Source organism: Vombatus ursinus, unplaced genomic scaffold, assembly GCF_900497805.2.
Source record: "Vombatus ursinus unplaced genomic scaffold, bare-nosed wombat genome assembly UNPS02014821.1, whole genome shotgun sequence".
NCBI lineage: Eukaryota > Metazoa > Chordata > Mammalia > Diprotodontia > Vombatidae > Vombatus > Vombatus ursinus.
The window spans coordinates 51,241,160-51,260,097 of NW_020954599.1; the positions used below are offsets into that span (position 1 = coordinate 51,241,160).

The following is an 18,938-nucleotide window of genomic DNA, read 5'->3' on the forward strand; positions in this document are numbered from 1 at the left end:
CCTTCCACACAGTCTTCCATCCAGCCAAATTGACCTTCTTTCTGTTTCTTACATATGACACTCCATTTTCCATTTTGTCTTTGAAGACGCTGTCCTCAGTAAATCACTGGCTTTCTACCTCTATCTCTTACAATCAGAATCATTTGTTTCTTTCAAAGCTCAGCTCAAAAGTTACATCCTTCAAGAAACCTTGTTCCTCTAGCAATTTGGCTTCTAATTGTCTTGCATTTATTTTGCATATACTAATGTGTTCATTTTCCCTCACCAAATTAGGAAGTAAGCTCTTTGAAGTCAGAAACTGCGTCTTGGTGTCTGTCTGTGTGTGTGTATTTCTATCCCCAGTACCTAGCATAATGCTCAGTACACAGTAGGAACTTAATAAAGGCTTGTTGATTAACTGATCATATGTATCTTTGATGGTATACCTTATATGCCACCTCTTGAAGTTTTAGTTCCAACACATACACTGATTTTTTCATGAAACTGTTGTAATTAAATCTCCCTTTATCAAAACAATGCCATTTTTAAAGAAAAAAAAATTATAATTCAAAGAGTTCCATTAATCAGTTTTAGTAAGAATAGACTAATTAAAATTTCAAAGACAAATATGCTCCACATCAGGCAAATTCCAACAAGGTCTCTTCCTATAAAGTACATTTTTGGATAACTTGTCAGAAACTTGATCATTGTAGAAGCTACACACAATTCATGGTAACCATATATTTAACATAGTTATATTTGTGTACAACAATATAAACAATGAAAAAATATAGTCTAAAGCCATTAAAACAAATTATTTTAGTTTGTCAATAGTAGATTCCAGTATTATAAAATTGTCCATGATACCTGGTAGCATGGCATAGGAGGGAGGGTACTCAATTTGGAATTAGAGGTTCTAGCTTCAAATCTGGGCTCTGCTGCCTTATCAATATAACCTTCAACAGCCTCAATTCACTTTCACTGGTCTCAGTTTTTTCTCATGTGTAAAATGACGAGTTGAACTAGGAGGGTCGTGACCCCCACAGTTTAAGAAGCGCTGAACTAGATGATCTCCAAAGTTCCTTCCTACTCTATATATATGATTTTTTTTATCCATAATTCTTCGATCCATGGTCTCAACCAAAGATCATTAGCAAATTAAGGGATTTATTTATATTTGCATTCCCAAAATTAACTGGCTTTAAAAAAAAGAGTATAAAGCTGTGACTGTGGCCATTAACAAAAGATAGTATCTTATTACTTTCACAAATGCTTGCTTCCTAAGTCTTAAATTTCACATCAGATTCGTAGAGAATGCTAGAGTTAATTGAAATTTAATGGAAATAATAACTTCAGCAAAGTAGCAGGCCATAAGATAAATCTAAATAATCAACATTCCTAAATATAACCAACAAAATAGAACAGAAAGTGCTAGAAAGAGAAATTCCATTAAAAATATTAAAAAACAATATATAAAATATTTGGGGGTATACCTGCCAAGACTCACCCAAGGGACTATATGAATATAACTATAAAACACTTCTTGAAGAAATAACAATAGACCTAAATAAAAAAACATTAATTACTCTTGGATTAGTTGAGTCAATATAATAAAAATACGACAATACTACCTAAATTAATTTACTTATTTACTACTATACTAAACCCCCAAAAGTATATTTTATATACCTAGAAAAATAATAATAAAATAGATATAGTGGGACAAAAGACAAAAAATCTCTAGGGCAATAATCGGAAAAAAAGTGAGAAGGAAAGATGTGTGTGTGTGTGTGTGTGTGTGTGTGTGTGTGTGTGCGCGCGCGCATCAGTATCAGACCTCAAATTATACTATAAAGCATCAATTATTAAAATGATTTGGTACAGGTTAAAAAAAAAAAGAGATGTCAATAAATAGAACATACAAAAGTAAATTAACAGGGGCAGCTAGGTGGCACAGTGGATAGAGCACCGGCCCTGAATTCAGGAGAACCTGAGTTCAAATCTGGCCTCAGACACATAATACTTACTAGCTGTGTGACCCTGGGCAAGTCACTTAACCTATTGCTTAGCCTCCCCCCCCCCAAAAAAAAAGTAAATTAACATAGTAACATAATGTTTGATAAACTCAAAGACCCCTGTTACTGGGGGAACTGCTGGGCAGTTCTGATTGGTATACACCAATGCTTCACACAATACAAGAATATAAACTCCAACTGGATATATCACCAAAACATAAAAGTGAACATCACGAACGAATGAGAGGAGTAAGGAAGAAATTACCTTTCAGATCTACGGATAGGGGAAGAGTTCATGATTAAATGAGAGGTAGAGAGCAACACACAAGAGAAAACAGATAATTCTGATTATATAAAATTGAAAAATTTTTGCACAATCTAAAAAAAAATAGTAAAAATGGGAAAAAAGATAATAAAAACTTTGTAACAAGTTTTTCTCATAAAGATTTTATTTCTAAGATGCATAAGGAATTATGGCACACTGACTAGAATGCTAAACCTGGAATCAGTAAGACCTGAGTTCACATGTGGCCTCAGACACTTACTAGCTGTGTGATCCTGGACAAGTTACTTAATCTTTGCCTTCAGTTTCCTCAATTGTAAAATTGGGATAATAGCACTTACCTCCCAGGATGGTTGTGAGGATCTAATGAGATAATATTTTTAAAGCACTTAGCATGATACCTGGCACATAGTAGGCACTATATAAATGTTGTTACTATTATCAAAATTTATAAGACTAAGAGTTATTGCCTAACAGCCAAATAGACAAAGAACTTGAATAGACAGTTTTCAAAAGAAGAATTTCAAGCTACCAAGAAACATGAAAAAATATTCTGAGTTACTTCACACCTATCAGATTGGCAAAGATGACAAAAGAGAAAAATGGCGAATATCGGAGAGGCTGTGGAAGAATAGGTAGGTACTGGGGCAGCTAGGTGGCACAGTGGATAGAGCACTGGCCCTGAAGTCAGGAGGACCCGAGTTCATATCTGACCTCAGACCAACCACTTGACATTTACTAGCTGTGTGACTCTGGGCAAGTCATTTAACACCAACTGCCTTAAAAAAAAATAGGTAGGTACATTCGTGTATTACTACTGGAACTGTGAACTGGTCTTGCCATTATGGAAAGAAATTTGAAACCATGCACAGAAAATTACCAAAATTGTGAATACTCTTTGACTAGACATATTACTACTAGATCTATGCCCCAAGGAAGTTAAAGGAGAAAAAGTATCTATACATACAAAAATGTTTTTTTGTTTTTTTTTTTACCACCCTTACTGTGGTAGCCACAAGTTGGAAACTAAAGGGGTACTTTCCTTTTGGGAGAATGGCTAAATAAATTGTGGTATGAGCACATAATACAATATTATTATGTCTAAAGAAATGATAAAATGGACAATTTCAGAGGAAACTGGGAAGATTTCTATGAATGGATCAGAGCAAAGTGAACAGAACCAAGAGAACAGTTTATACAATGACAATAACATTATAAGGAAGATGAAACTCATTTCCTGCCAGAAAGATGAACTTAAAATGCAGAAAAAGACATATTTTCAGACATGGCTAATGTGGGAGTTTGTTTTGTTGGACTATGCAATTTTTCTCTCTTTTATTTTGCTCAGCAGTGGTGAGGACTAATTGAAATGTTTATTAATTAAAACAGCAAAAATAAACTATTATTTTTTAAAAATTCACACCAGACAATGCATCATGGTTGTATCTTAATGACTTCAAAGACAGTTTAGTAACTCTAGCTCTCAAAGCCTATACTGGTTTTTTTTTATTTTAACGAGAGGACTTCAGGAAATAGTCCATTATATTTGTAATTACCTTACTTGAATTTGCCTGGCAAGTAGCTTTTCAAATATTTCTGGAAACTGATTCTGCAATCAAAATATTGTAATTTCTCTGATGAGGTTTTAAAGAAAGCAAACATTTCAATCAAGTAAAAGACAAGAAACCATGGAAAAATGAAAACAAAGGTAACTACATCAAACATTAAAAACTCCAACATACTGTTGACAACTGAACTAATATTTTTGGCTAAGAAGAATCAATTTCTCAGTTACAGGGTTAAAAAAAAAAGACAGTTCCTGAAAATCAGTTTCACATACACTCCAAAATAGGCTTAACTTACAGCTTCTCTTTTCTAAACTGGCCTTATAACCATAATTACACGGATATAGAAGCATAGGGTAATGATGTTTCTCAGGCTGTTGACATGACAAGATAGTAACAAAACTTTCATATTCAATTAGCCCACTATGTTATGCAATGTAAACAGTAGGGGCTGAACAAATGTTCACTGAATTGATTCATAGTAGTTATCATTCTACACACTTACATATTCCTAATAACTTCTGAGATCCATTTAAACAAATATTAAAATCCCTCAGATAAAAATCTTGATTAAACCAAATAGTTTAAAAAAAAATACCTTTTTGTTAAGTCATCAGCCTCACTGTATATTGTCTAGTCAGTACTTCATCATTGTACTATGTCTGAAGTTTTATCCTGGGGGAAGATATGTAGTCATCTGTAGCCTAGTGGATTATTATTTGAGATGCCTACAGGGAGCCATGAAAGAGAATGGCACAGAATGGGAAGATACAGTGGAATTTTCTCCCTGCACTGGTGGAATGAGGGTCTGCCCTCATTCAATCACAGATCAATCAAAGCATATAATGATACAGGAATTACTTTATTCCACTTCCTTTTTGAAATCAACAAATGTTATTCCAAAGAAAGTTGAGACTTGATCAAAACAGCTTAATAATTAGAGGAAAAGTTTTGTACCCTTGCTGACCTAAAATTAAACATAATTCACTTCCCTAATGAATGTTATGCCAGTATTTTTGTTTTAACAACTAAGTATGTAACATGAATTCATGTGTCATTAATAAATCACAAGTATTTATTAATCATCTACTGTGTGCAAGGCATCATACTAGTTGCTGAAATCACAAGATAAAATGAGACAAAGTTCCTGCATTCAAGGAACCTTCCTGATTAAGAGTTTCATCACTTGGAGCATATTTTTAACTCTTGTTTTAGCCAGCAGCTTACAGATATGAAGATTGGGTATTTTCTAAAAAAAAAAGAGAATTTGATATCAATAGAGCCAGAACAAGGCATTTCTGTATCCTAGGCAAGGCTTGAAAATTATAACCCCCACGTGTATCTTCTCCAATGATGTAGCAACGTGACTTATAACAGAATAAAAGTCATGGAGAGTGGACTTCTCTGGTATAAAAACATGTTATTTAAATGTCCATTTAAAATCCACATGTTTGTGTGTCTCTCTCTCTTACCTCCCCCCACCTCAAGTATGTTTTACACTCTAGGTAGCTATCTGCCTTGCCTATACAACTAGAGGCAGCTGGGCGGTTCAGTGCTGGACCTGGAGTCATGAAGACACAAGTTAAAATCTGGCCTTAGACACTACCTAGTTGTATGACCTTGGGCAAATCACTTAACCACTGTATGCCTCAGTTTCCTCACCTGTAAAATAGGGACAATAATAGCACCTACCTCCCAGGGTTGTTGAGAGTACCAAATGAGACAATATTTGTAAAGTGCTTTATAAACCTTAAAACCCTATATGAATGTTAGCTGCTATTATTATTATTACTCTCTAGTTGCTAATTAGTGTTTATGCTGTTTTTGCATAGAATACAGAACTTGTGTGTATGCTTTTTACTGGGCATGCCACTTAAGAAATGGAATTCTTAGGATCCCATTACCTCAGAGGTGGAAATGAAAAATGCACAAAAATGAAAGCATGGATTTAAGTGGGATGGATAGGCAAGATATCTCAGAGATTTGACTTAATAGAAAGTCTGCCGTCTTTCTAGGGAAGGTACCAGGGATGTAATAGAACATGTCCAAGATGTCAAACTTGACAGTTCCCACTTCTGGTAATTTGAATTAGAAGTCATCTAGTTCAGACCCTACCACTGGGTTCATCTGCTTCTTCTCGCTCTATATTACTTACTGCCCCTTTGACAGAACACAAGTATTCACCATCTCTCCTGCAGTATATAAACCTGGCCTTAGAGAATAGAGAATATAGAGGTATTACTATGGGATATGATAGCAGTGAGTGTCCTCCCTCACCAACTCAAACATGGCCACCTCCAATCAGTAATCGACTTTTACCCTTTGTTTTTTACCTCTATAATCTACGTATTATGTTATTCTGTATTCAATTCCTCGGCATATGTGTCTTATCTCTACACTAGATTGTAAGTACTATAGTAAGTGCACTAGTATTGTAAGGAACCACATCTTAATCTTAATGTCTTCCTTCTCTTAATTATTTCCTATTTATCCCGTATATAGCCTGTTTCATTGCTCGTTTTCTCCTCTATTAGATTGTTAGCTCCTTGAGAGCAGGGACTGTCTTCTGCCTCCTTTTGTATCCCTAGTGCTTAGCACAGTGCCTGGCACATAGTAGGCACTTAATAAATGTCTACTGACTGACTGGCATCTTTATTTACATTTTGTATTTCCCCCCCGTGACCAGCATAGGAGTATTCTTCACACAGCCCATTCTTAGTGTTTACTGAATTGAATTCATGACGTGAGGCAAGATATTATTTGTTCTTGTTCAGCTGGCTCCTGAGCAAGTGATAAACAGACAAGACCCTAAAGCAATAACAGGTAACCATGTTTTAGGTGTCCTCTATGTTAACAACTCTCCACAGCCCCTGATAACATACTGAAAGCCTTGCCTCCAGCATTGAAAACATCTCTTTAGGAGTGGAAGGATAATCCCTTTGGCAACAGGATATGCTCCAAAAGAGGAGACTGAGATTTCATCTTCAACTACATCACTCAAGGTCACTGCATGGGTCCAATTTGTATAGACAAGGTCACACCTGTCAGCAGCATTTCTTCAAAGACGCGTCACTGGCAAAGAATCCTGTGATTGTTCAACGGTCAAGACATTAGATTGTAGAGTTAGAAATAAAAAGGAATTCTGAGTCCATGTAGTCTAACCCTCTCATTTTACAAATGAGGAAACTGGGCAAAGGTTAAAAAAAAAAAAAGTAGCTTGTAACTCATAGGATCACGGAGCTCGAGCTGGAAGGGACCACATAGGCCATCTAGTCCAAACTTTTCATTTTACAAATGAAGAAACTGAGGTGACTTGCTCAAGATCACGTAAGTAATATCATATCAGGATTTGAACCCAGTTCCTCTGACACTAGAACCAACGTTCTTCCCACTGTACCCAGCTGCCATCCTCCATTCAGATACTGAATTACAGAGTAGGGACTTTGTTTTTATATAGGAGAGGCAGAAAACCTAAATGTTTTCAGACTATGGTATAAAACTTCTGGGATCAGATGGTATCATAGCAAAAGTACAGCATAGTCCCAAACACAGCATTCCATCCTAGAATGCTAGAAGCATCCCTCACTGATCCCTAAAGTTAACATTCCCTATCAAACAGCTGAGTAAGAGTACCAGCATGAAGTATTTCCATTCTTTAACTTAGGCATCAGTATCTCACAGAAAAATATCTAAGCTGAACATAGTCTAACATATAATCACTGAAGAAATGCCATTTTTGCACTTGATCAACTGTGTTTTGCAAAAATAAGATGCCTGGAATAGTATCTTAAAGTGGGTTGATGAGTCTATAATAAACAAAGCCTCCTGGTATTACTAAGTTAGTTTGGCTAAATATAGTTAACAGCACTCATGGTTTGTAGGGCATTTCCCCCTGGAATTCAGCTAATATAAATAAAAGAAATGGAGAGAAGCTGGCCACCCTCCATAAACATTACATCATTCTTCCTTATTAGGAAACCTTTTCCAAACCTGACATTTTGCTCTAAACAATCAAAATTTGGTTCTCGATGGGGAGCTTTTCTTTTTTTTTTAAGGATTAAAGTATGCTCAGAGAAGAACCAACCTCTCTCTTCAGAGTTTTACTATATTGTACTGGTCTGCATAGTGTTTGTTGTTGTTGTTGTCCAGTCATTTGGGATTTTCTTAGGAAAGATACTGGAGTGGTTTGCCATTTCCTTCTCCAGCTCATTTTACAGATGAGGAAACTGAGGCAAACAAGATTAAACAACTTGCCCAGGGTCATACAGCTAGTAAGTGTCTAAGGCCAGATTTGAACTCATGAAGATAAGTCTTTTCGATTTCAATCCTGGTACTCTATCCGCTGTGTCACCTAGCTGCCCCACTACACAGTATTACCACCATGGAAAATATAAACAAAAATCAACATAAAGGTCATAGAAGAGATTCTGACTTGAGTTCTATGTTCGACATATTTTAAAGGTGTCTAAGTGTCACGGTGACACATTGCCTTTGACATTGCCTTTCTTTGTATCCCAGCATCGAGGAAGCTCTTAATAAATGCTTGTTGATTGAATGATTACTGAGTAGTAGGTATTATAATGGACTGAATTGGAAAAAGTACCATCCTTAGGGTCAGAAGTTTGACTTCAAGTCTTGTAGCAAAGCATTTAATATCTCTAAACCTCAGTTTACTCACCTGTAAAATGGGGATAATATTTTCACTACTTCACTCACATTCTAGTCCTAAGAAAATTGTCTTATAGACTGTGAGGTGCTTTAAAATGAGTTATATTTATATCTATGAACACAAGATTTGCTGTATAAGTTTAATCCAAAGTCCATTAAGTCTCAATATTCAGTCTCTGCCTGACATGAAGGAATATTAGCAAAATATGACAAAGTTTAAAGATATATCTTTCTTTCAACTAGGTATTTCCATGTCAAAGTATTGATTTAGGTTTTTTCACATGAAATTCAAGATTTACAAACTCTTGTGAAGCACTTCACCAGCTATGTCATTGGGATGTATCTAAAATAAAACTATAACATTCCAAACTGCACCAAAGCTTGCAGATATTAAGAAAAATGTGGATGCCAAAAAGAATCCTTTCGTCCCCCATCCCTGAATGCCAACTTTTCTGAATGCTTTGATCAAAACCTTGATACTCCTCCCCATTTGAATCAAAAGCTCCTATTACTCATTTTAGGACTGGGTGATTTTCTTCACCCTAGGATATATACTGAGCTGCCTCAACACCAATGTTTCCATAACACCAAAACTACTCTCTTCTATCCTTTACTATTTATTCCTCTTGAAGTCTTCTCATTACTGTAGACACTTGGAAGAGTCTCAGAATTAGGGTCAGCTAGGTGGTGCAGTGGATAGAGCACTGGCCCTGGTTGCAGGAAGACTTGAGTTCAAATCTGGCCTCATAACACTTACTAGCTGTGTGACCCTGGGCAAGTCACTTAACCTCGTTGCCTAACCAAAAAAAAAAGTCTCAGAATTTTATCATGGTGCTTGGTTGGGAATAGTTTTAATAGTAGGCTCTTCCCTTACTTCTTTAATTGTGGACTCCTTAGTAAACCACTAATAAATATAATCAAGGAATAAGCTCTTCTTGAAAATATTAACCTTCTATAACTTAAGTGCAAAGCTAAGAACAAGCCATGAATATGCTGACTCCAACCCAAATGTAGCCTTTAGTCTTGGCATACGTTCACCATTGTGCTAATTATGAGAAATGGGTGAACAGTAAATAAGCAAAAAGGTTCTCAATGATATTAATATAAAAATGTATTCCATGACTATTAATGAAAAAAAAGATCATAGATATACTGTGATTACTTGAAATTTGTTGTTGTTTGTCCTTTTGTTCTTGAAGAGGATCTATGACATCAGGAGGATGTCTTGAACCGGATTTAAGTGAGGCAGAACTGTGCAAAATCATCAGCCTCACTCTCTCCTTCCAGAGTCATTGGGGTCCAGTGGCAAGATATAGGTCAGGACAACTGGGGATGGCCCTGGTTGCAGTGGGAGGGCTTAGCCTTTTTAAGCTAAGGTCTTTCCCAGGTCTCAGTTTGTCTGAGACAACACCCATTCAATAGTTAAAGGCTAGGTAAGAATTGAGGCCAAAAAAAAAAAAATTGAGGGAAAAGATGGCCTAATTTGCCTTCACAAAAGAGTCAATCTGGGAGGGGAAGACCCTTTGAGTTACTGGTCAAAACAGAAACAATTGCTATTTATACTCACTCTGAGACATCAGAACCTAAACAAATAAGCTTGTTTGAGCAAGTAAGCCTTGGGCAGAGACCTATTATTGGACAATCAAGGAGAGCCAGGGTGAACTTAACCACAGCAAATAATGCTTTCTTACTCATTTTTGCAAAGAGGCAGAAAAAAGGAAAAATGGGCAGATTTGGAGTGAGAAGACTTAGGTCCAAATCCTAGTTCTGTCATTTAATATTTTTATGATCTTGGAAAAGTCATTTCTCTCGTCTCTTTTTTCTTTCCTTTGTAACATGACTGCCCTTTCAGGGCTAAATCTTATTTTGGCACAAATAAAAGTTCTTAGTTTGTACTTAGTAGGCTTCCTTTTCCTACTTCTAGGTTTCTGTTCACTGAAACTTGGGCTTTACTTTGATCTTTTCTACAAAGGAAAGAAAAATATGGCGACCTAAGTTGGGCTGTCAAAAGGGTCTTATTTTCACCCCTGTGGAATTCTAGCTGTTAGTCTTAGAAGGAGTGTTCTAAATAGCTGAACTTTGACACAAAGTTTTCTAAACTGTGGCCCATGCCCCACTTATCCCCCTGGGGTGAACACAAGACCCTCTCATAAAGCAATGGTGAAAATTATTGAATAAGTACAATTTTCATACAAATCTATCTATATTTTTTAAATGAAAAGAAATTTCAAATTAAAGTCAAAGAAAGCAAGACAAAGCAAGAAAGCAAGAGCAAATTTCCTCCAATTGATGGGGTGTTGTAGAAAGGCAGTGGCAGGCAGTAGGTTGTTTAATCTCTCAGTGCCCCACGCAATTCTCTCAATTTGCTAACAAAGTCGCAAAATATATGGTGCAGTGGATACAGCATTGGGCCTAGAGTCAAGAATACGTTGTTGAAATCGGGCCTCAGACAATTATTAGCTGTGTGACCCTGGGCAAGTCACTTAAACACTGTCTTCCTCAGTTTCCTCAACTGTAACCTTTCATCTATGCTCCAGCCCAATGGAACCATGAGCTTTCTCAGAACCTTTCACTTTCCAGGTGCTGTGCCTATGCTATGCTCTTGACTTGAAATACTTCCTGTTCATCTCTTCCTGTTAAAATCCTAGATCCAGCTCAATCAAGTGCCTTAAAGCCCTTTCTGACTCCCTTCCCTCTTGTCCACCCCATCCTCTCAAGCTAGAAATAATCTCTCTCTTCCCTGTGTTTCCACAGTACTTTCTTTATAACTCACCTATAATATGTGTAATACTATACTATAATACCATATATATAATATGTGTATATAAGATCCTATTCTAATCCACCTAATGCATTATTAAGCTTCTTGAGGACAGGAACTCTAGTCTTATTCACTCTTGTAGCTCCCACGGTTGCCTATTTGCTTCATTGAATAATTTTGGCTATTATAGTCTACTTATGATATAAACGCCTCCATCTACCCCATCCTCCAAATTAACACGATGAGACAATTTGATGCAGTAGAAAGAGCCTTGGACCAGTTGTTAGGACCCTTGTGTTGGAGTACTAACTGGCTCTACCATTAACTAGCTGTGTGATTTTGGTGTCATAGTGGGAAGAGTACTGGATGAATGAGAAGATGTGGATCCCAACCCTGGCTTTGCAATCTTTGATGAATGGCTTTCCTTCACTTGGGTCCAGTTTGCTCATCTGTAAAATAAAGGAGTTGGCCTTCAGGGGTAAGGAACCTGTGGCCTTGAGACACATGTGGCCCTCTAGGTCCTCAAGTGCAACCCTTTGACTGAATCCAAACTTCACAGAATTATTTTAAAGCTTCATTCTAAGTATCCTCTTCGGATTTGTTCTGTGAAGTTTGGATTCAGTCAAAGAGGACCGAGAGGACCACATGCAGCCTCAAGGCCACAGGTTCCTCAGATGATACCCTAGATGATCTCTAAGGTCCCCTCTTGTCTTAATAATCGAGGATTCTAAGTTAGTCCCCCTCTCTGGGTACAGTTTCTTCATCTGTGAAATTGGGTTGGGCTAGAGTGCCTCTTGGGCTCAGTCCTTTCAGATCTGACATCATTTGAATTTACTTTTTCAGATGATTTTTTAGCAGCATCTTCATTCCTTTTTTCCTTCTCCACAGAACACTGATTGGAAGGGGACTAGAGTGGCACTCAGTAAAAAGGTGAAGCCTTGTGCTAAGCATAAATTAAGCTCAGGTCATAATGCATCTTGGCTAGAACAGCTGATGAGCACAGAATGACATCACTGCTGCTCTGTAAATTGTTGTGCTGATTTGCTCCTGACTTGCAGAGCTGTCCCCAGGTACAATGTCATCTTAGAAACAGAGAAAACACATCTGTTAAAAATGAGGTTTGGTGGAAAAAATTCCACTGGCATTCTCTTTTATACTTTCTCATCTATTCTAGCAGCATAGCTATGCAAGTTAATTTACTATATATAGAAGACAAGTGAGAAGAGCTTCCACTTGACCTAAGTAGTGGCATGTCGGGATTATGTCATTTCCTACCAGTGCATGCCTAGAAGGCAGCTTCACCTCATGAACAACATCAGAGACCAGGACCCAGAAATCCTGGACCTTCTGTTACAATACTGCTATCCCATTCCTTCTTGGTTCTCCCATCCTCCCCATCTATGTATGAAATTGGCAGAAGACCTATTCCTGACTTAACTCCAGGGGCTGCCTGTAGCTCTGCAGAGAACATCTGTGAAACATTTTTTGGACTAGATAGTAGGTCAATACATAATATTTAATTTTTTCTTTTTAAAGTACTTATGAGAAAAGAAATTTTAAAACTTCATTCTAAGTATCTTCTTCAGAGTTCTATGCTCTTTTATTTAATTAAATTGATCAGTATAGAGGTTATACTCCTAAAATTCTATCTTTAAAAGGAAAATGTATAGGTACACAATGAAAAATAAATACAGGTTGTAAGTTACTACTTAAGCTTCCTACAAGAAGATAAGGGAGAAAAGCTCAACCTATATTTGGACCTGTCCAGTATTTGTAAAACACAATACAAAAATATAATTAGGTCTGTGACATTGTTGGCATGTTAAAAATGCAAGATATGACCTTTAGAATGAGGGGAAGAGAGAGACATAGGTCCTAATAATTTCACACACCCATTGCTTTCATTAACTTCTCTTCCATAAGTAAAAATGAGAACTATGAGACAGTGTGGTGCTGGGGAAGAAACACCAATATGGGAGTCAGACAAGGCAGGTTCCAGCTTGAGCCCTGCCACTGACCTACTTTGTGACTTGGGACAATCTTTTCTCTTTTTCGGTCCTCAGTTTTTTTGTTTGTGAAATAAATTGGATTAAATGAGCTCTGAGGGCTCTTCTAGTTCTAAATCTATGACCCTATCAGCTCTTTCCTCTTTTATACTTCAAAAATTGCTCCATTCTGTCTATATATGTATACACACACATACACATTGGTAGAGGATAAAAGGCTAGCCTTGGGATTCTTTCTTGCCTCATCTGCCTCCTGGCTTCCCTGGCATCTCAGCTATAACTCCACCTTCTGCTACAAGCTGTTTCTGTTCCTCCTGACAGTTAGTCCTGGTCTCTGATGTTGTTCATGAGGTGAAGCTGCCTTCCTGCCTTCTTCTGTTGTTCATGAGGTGAAGCTGGATTATCTCCAATTTACCCTATATAATTCTGATTTGTCCACAGTTTTCTTCTCCTCTAGGTTGTGAGCATCTTGAGAGTTAGGAACTGTTCTTTTTTTTTTTTTTCCCTGTTCAGCACTTAGCGCAGTGCCTGCAATTTAGTAGGGGCTTCATAAATGCTTGTTGGCTTGACTTGAAGTCAGGAATACCTGGACTTTTGTTATTAATGTATATGTCTTATGTTCTAAGTTGTTTAATCTCTCAGTGCCCCACGCAATTCTCTCAAATTATTAGTTAATGAGAAGACACCAATCTGCATGATTGGAGAGAGTCTACATAATGAAATCACAGATCCAGATCATTTTTACCCAAATTATACACACACACACACACACACACACACACACACACACACACACGACAGGAAAACAGGTTACTTATAGCACTTGAAAAAACAATTTTGTGTAAATGCCCTCTGTACATTTTTAAAAATAAGATTACAGAGCTAGTAACAAAATTTACTTACAGTAAACATAAATACTTTTATCAAATGTCACAATGTCTGAACTCTCTATATTTAATACCATTAATTGACTACTGCTTTCTCCCTTTAAGAATGGGAAAGGTTTTTGCTATTTGATCAAAAGGGTTTCTGAGGTATGGAGGTGGCACAGTGGGAGAAGTGCCTGACATGGAGTCGGAAAGCCGCGCTTACCAGCTGTGTAACCTGGACAAATTACTTAACTTGTACTTCTTCAACTGTAAAATAGGGATAATAGCATTTATTTTGCAGGACTGTTGTGAAATTTAAATGAAATAATATGTGCAAAGCACTTAGCAGTGTCTGGCACATAGCAGGCACTATATAAATGCTTATTCTCTTCCCTTAAGTCATGAAAATGAACATTAAAGAAATGTGAAAAAATGTGAAACGCTTGGCACTGCTTCCTTTGGAAAAGATGAACAAGGGAAAAAACAAAGATATTAATAAAAGCAATGAAGAATCATTGACTCTTGGGGCTGCTTGGGACCTGAAGGATCATTTAGTTCAAATGCCTAATTTTACAGTTGAGAAAACTGAGGCCCATAGAAGTCAAAGTCCCTTCTTGCTCATGATCTTATATACATGACACGTCTAAGGTCAAGTAAAAGACAAAGAAGTAATTTTACAAGCACATTTGTTGATTGGCTCATGTTGAGGTCAGTCAATAACAAAAATTAATGGAAATATGCATATAAACTCCCTAATAAATATGTAACCTATCTCCTTATAGATATTAAATACCTACTCTTCAGTAGCCAGGAGGATTCAAATCCTCTTTCTCTCTCTCTCCCTTTCCTTCCTGTCTTCCTTCTCTCCTTCCCTCTTCCCTCTCTCTTTTCCTCCTTCTCCCTATCCCCCACTCTCTGTCTTTCTCTTTCCCTGTCTCTCTATTCCCTTTCTCCCCACCCCCTTTGTCTGTCTCTGTCTCTTGCAATATCTAATTTGGGGGCAGCTAGGTGGCTCAGTGGATAGAGCACCCAGCCCTGGAGTCAGGAGGACCTGAGTTCAAATCCCACCTCAGACACATAACACTCACTAGCTGTGTGACTCTAGGCAAGTCACTTAACCCCAAATGCCTCACCAAAAAAAAAAAAATTATAGGGACAGCTAGGTGGTGCAGTGGATAGAGCTCCAACCTTGAAGTCAGGAGGACCTGAGTTCAAATCCAGCCTCAGACACTTGACACTTACTAGCTGTGTGACCCTGGACAAGTCTCTTAACCCCCATTGCCAAAGCAAAAAAAAAAAAATCTAATTTGATCAGTTTGTCCATCTTATGTGATTTCTTTTCACACTCTGAAATTGTGCATCATCATACCTGTGACATCAAGACATTAGAATGTGGCCTTAAATAAACAAACATACCAGGCTCCTTTCTCCACAAGGATTATGGGAGGATAATGGTTCTCTGACCTCTAGCATAGTTTAGCTGCACAGTCATAATTTAATATACTTGGGGGCAGATGACCCCCAGATAAACTTCCCCAGTTAAGAATCTGGCTTCTACAATATCTGATGGAAATTTCACTAAACCAAGTCTCTTTACCATCTCCTTAACAAGACTATTGGAATAAGTTTTCAAGGTTTTGACATGCAGTTGTGACTTAGCTGGGAGGGTGGGGTGAAAATTAGATCATTATGCTAGTGCTAGAGACCTAGAATTTAAAGATTTGGAGAATGCAAGCAGTTTTCTTACCCATGGGGGGAAAAACAGACTGGTCTCTAGACACTCTCATTAATGCCCATCAGGATAGTAGAGTGAAGTGCCTTCAGCAGTAATAGGCTTGGTATGAATAAAAGAGCATAGAGAATTTAAATCATGGAGTTGTAAACCTGGGAAGGTTACACGAACCATTACAACTCCCATTTCTATAATAGTGTATGATACGTCTACTATCAACTGAACAAGTGGCTATTATGTGTCAGGAACTGTGCTAAACTTTGAGGATACAAAGACTCCAGGGCCCCTATCCTCCAGGAGCTCACAAAGGAATGGGAAAGACAACAAACAAACAACTATGCATAAACAAGATATATACATAATAAATTGGGATAATCTCAGAGGAAAGGCACTGGCATTAAGGAGGGCCAGGGAAAGGCTTCTTGATGAGACTTGAAGGTAGCCAGGAAGTAGTGATGAGAAGAGAGGGTGTGCCAGTATTACTATCCCTATCTTATGGAGATGGAAGCTAGCTATTAGTAAGATTTGTAGCTACAGTTTGAACACCGGTTTTCTGACTTCAAGTCCACCAGGCTTTTCATTTCTACTATCTTTCTCTTGCATATTCTTGACACTTTAGTAAGTTAATGTCTGTGCAGTTTGTTTAAATACACTTCTTAGGCCAATGGCTGCTTGTATCACTGATGGGTCAACAGAAGTAGAAGTAGGAAGGAGACAAATGAAGGAGGGAAAGATTGGGTTAAGAGAAAGAATAGGGGAGGAAAAATGTGGTACTGTACATGTGGTGAAGAGGTAACATAGTACAAGAACTAATTGTTTCTGACACCCATGGAACCCATGCCATTATTACTACCTAAAATTAGAATTTTATTTAGAAAGTATGTTAAAACAGGAAAAGAAATCCACTTTCTTGTTGAATTACAAGATTGAATTTTCTAGTCGTATTTTCTGACATAAGTTCAGTGGAGACATTCTGAAAGATGTTGATGACCATCTCCCCATTTGTAAATGAGGATATTATCTTTGAGTTTTCTCAGAAGGGATAATTATAGACTTGTAGCTCTACAATATTTAAGGTCATCCCAACAGAATATGGACTTATACAAAGTGGTGTTATCATTACTTCTCCTAAATCCATCCTGATAAGTATTAGAGAAAAAACATTTTTCAGTCAATACAGTGCTAATAAGGTCACTTATTAGCACTTATATAATAAGGGCTAAGTGGTCACCTACAGACTAGTCAAGCTTTGCACACAGGAAAAATTTGTTCCTTAGCCAATAATGACACCTATAACTCCACCAGATCATCTTGCAGATTGTTTGTCATGAGTTACAAGAAGGACGAGGCAGAAAAGTGTAAAAAGCTTTGTGTATTCCCTCTTCACAACTAGAAAAACAATTCAAAACACATGTCCTACTGATTATGGCTGAGTGGCAACATTTTTTATATATAAAAGGTCTACATATCAGACAACAGCAAGTTTTTTCTTTTTTTAAGGAAAAAGGAATCGAGTATTTTAAATATTAAAAGAGATAATACGGTATAGTAGATGGAGAAACAGCCTGGAAGCCAGAAAGACCTGAATTCAAGTCCTATGTCCAACACTTTGGCTGAGTGATCCTGGGCAGATAACTTAACCTCTTGGTGTTTGGGGTCAGAGGGATCTGAGGCAACACTTTTGAGTGCTCCTGGAACCTGACTAAAATGTAATTGGGAAATATTTAACAAAAGAAATTACAATACAACATAGATAATATTAACATGTTACTATTTCTAAGTCAATATGTTTCCTTAGGCATCCTTGTATAAGGTTTAGTGGCCCCTGTTAATATCTGAATTTGATACCACTGATTGATTCCAAGGCTATAAATTGCAGAGAAGGTGATAATTGGAATAGAGAGAGGAAAGTTTCCTCCCATGGGAATTCCTTACACCAATGAAATCACAGGTCCTCCCTATTCCCTAATCAAAATGGATTTGGGCAAATTTGGACAGTAATTTATTGAATAAATGCAGGTAAATTACCTAATATCAAGAGATCCTATTTACACTCCTTGCTGCCTGCACTAAGGCAACCACCCTTACCTTCTTCCCACTCCCCATTTTGCTGTTTTCTCTTTCCCCATAAGAATCTAAGTTTCCTGAGGGCAGGAACTGCATTGCTTGTTCTTATTTGTATCTCTAACATAGGTTCCCAAAGTGGGTGATACTGCCCCCTGGGGGGCATTGGAACAATGGGGGGGCGATGATAACCTCCAGTGCAACTGGGGAGTGTTGAATAAAGATAAAGGTTAACCTAACCTTAGGGGGGTGCTGAGTAATTTTTTTTTTGAAAATGGGGTGGTAGGCCAAATAAGTTTGGAAACCTCTGCTAGAAGATAGCACAGTGTCAGACACATGGTGTTTAATAAACACTATTCAAGCTATCTAATTTGTAAAAGGCATTCTGAAATGGTGTCAATTTTGGAATAAATGAGAGAAAAATACAGACTTTAATTCACATATTAAGACTATTTTAAAGAGATGCAGGTTTTTAACTTTATTTCCACTGTAGTTCACTTATGGAAACATTAATCATCTACTATGTATAGAGAGGAAACAGAATGGAGTTGGGGACAGAGTATTGACCTTGGAGTCATGAAGATCCAATGGCTGAACAAGTTGTGGTGTATGGTTGTGACAGAATACCACTATGCTATTAAGAAATGATAAGCTCAATAATGGTAGAAAAACATGGAAAGATTTGCATAAAATAATGAAAGAAATGTGCATAACCAAGAGAACATTGCATACAATAACAGCAATGTTGTTTTAAGAACGACTGAATTAATGAGTCATTTTGACTACTATAAATATCCAAATTAACTATAAAGGATGTATGAAAAAAGATGCTATCTGCATCCAGAGAAAAAACTGATAAATAGAAATACGTATAGGCCTGGGTTCAAGGTCTGCCACTGACACAGAGCACTAAGCAAGTCATTTAACTTCCCAGTGGGTTGTTGATCTTCAATCAGTTGGGGAAATTTACATACTGGAAATTCCCCACATTGATTT

General features: G+C 37.2%; 1 protein-coding gene across 3 annotated transcripts in view; it reads right to left on the minus strand.

Moving 5' to 3' along the window:
• The window catches only part of PALLD (palladin, cytoskeletal associated protein), a 520,996-nt gene that overhangs the window by 80,640 nt on the left and 421,418 nt on the right, over positions 1-18,938 (minus strand). The window lies entirely within an intron of this gene.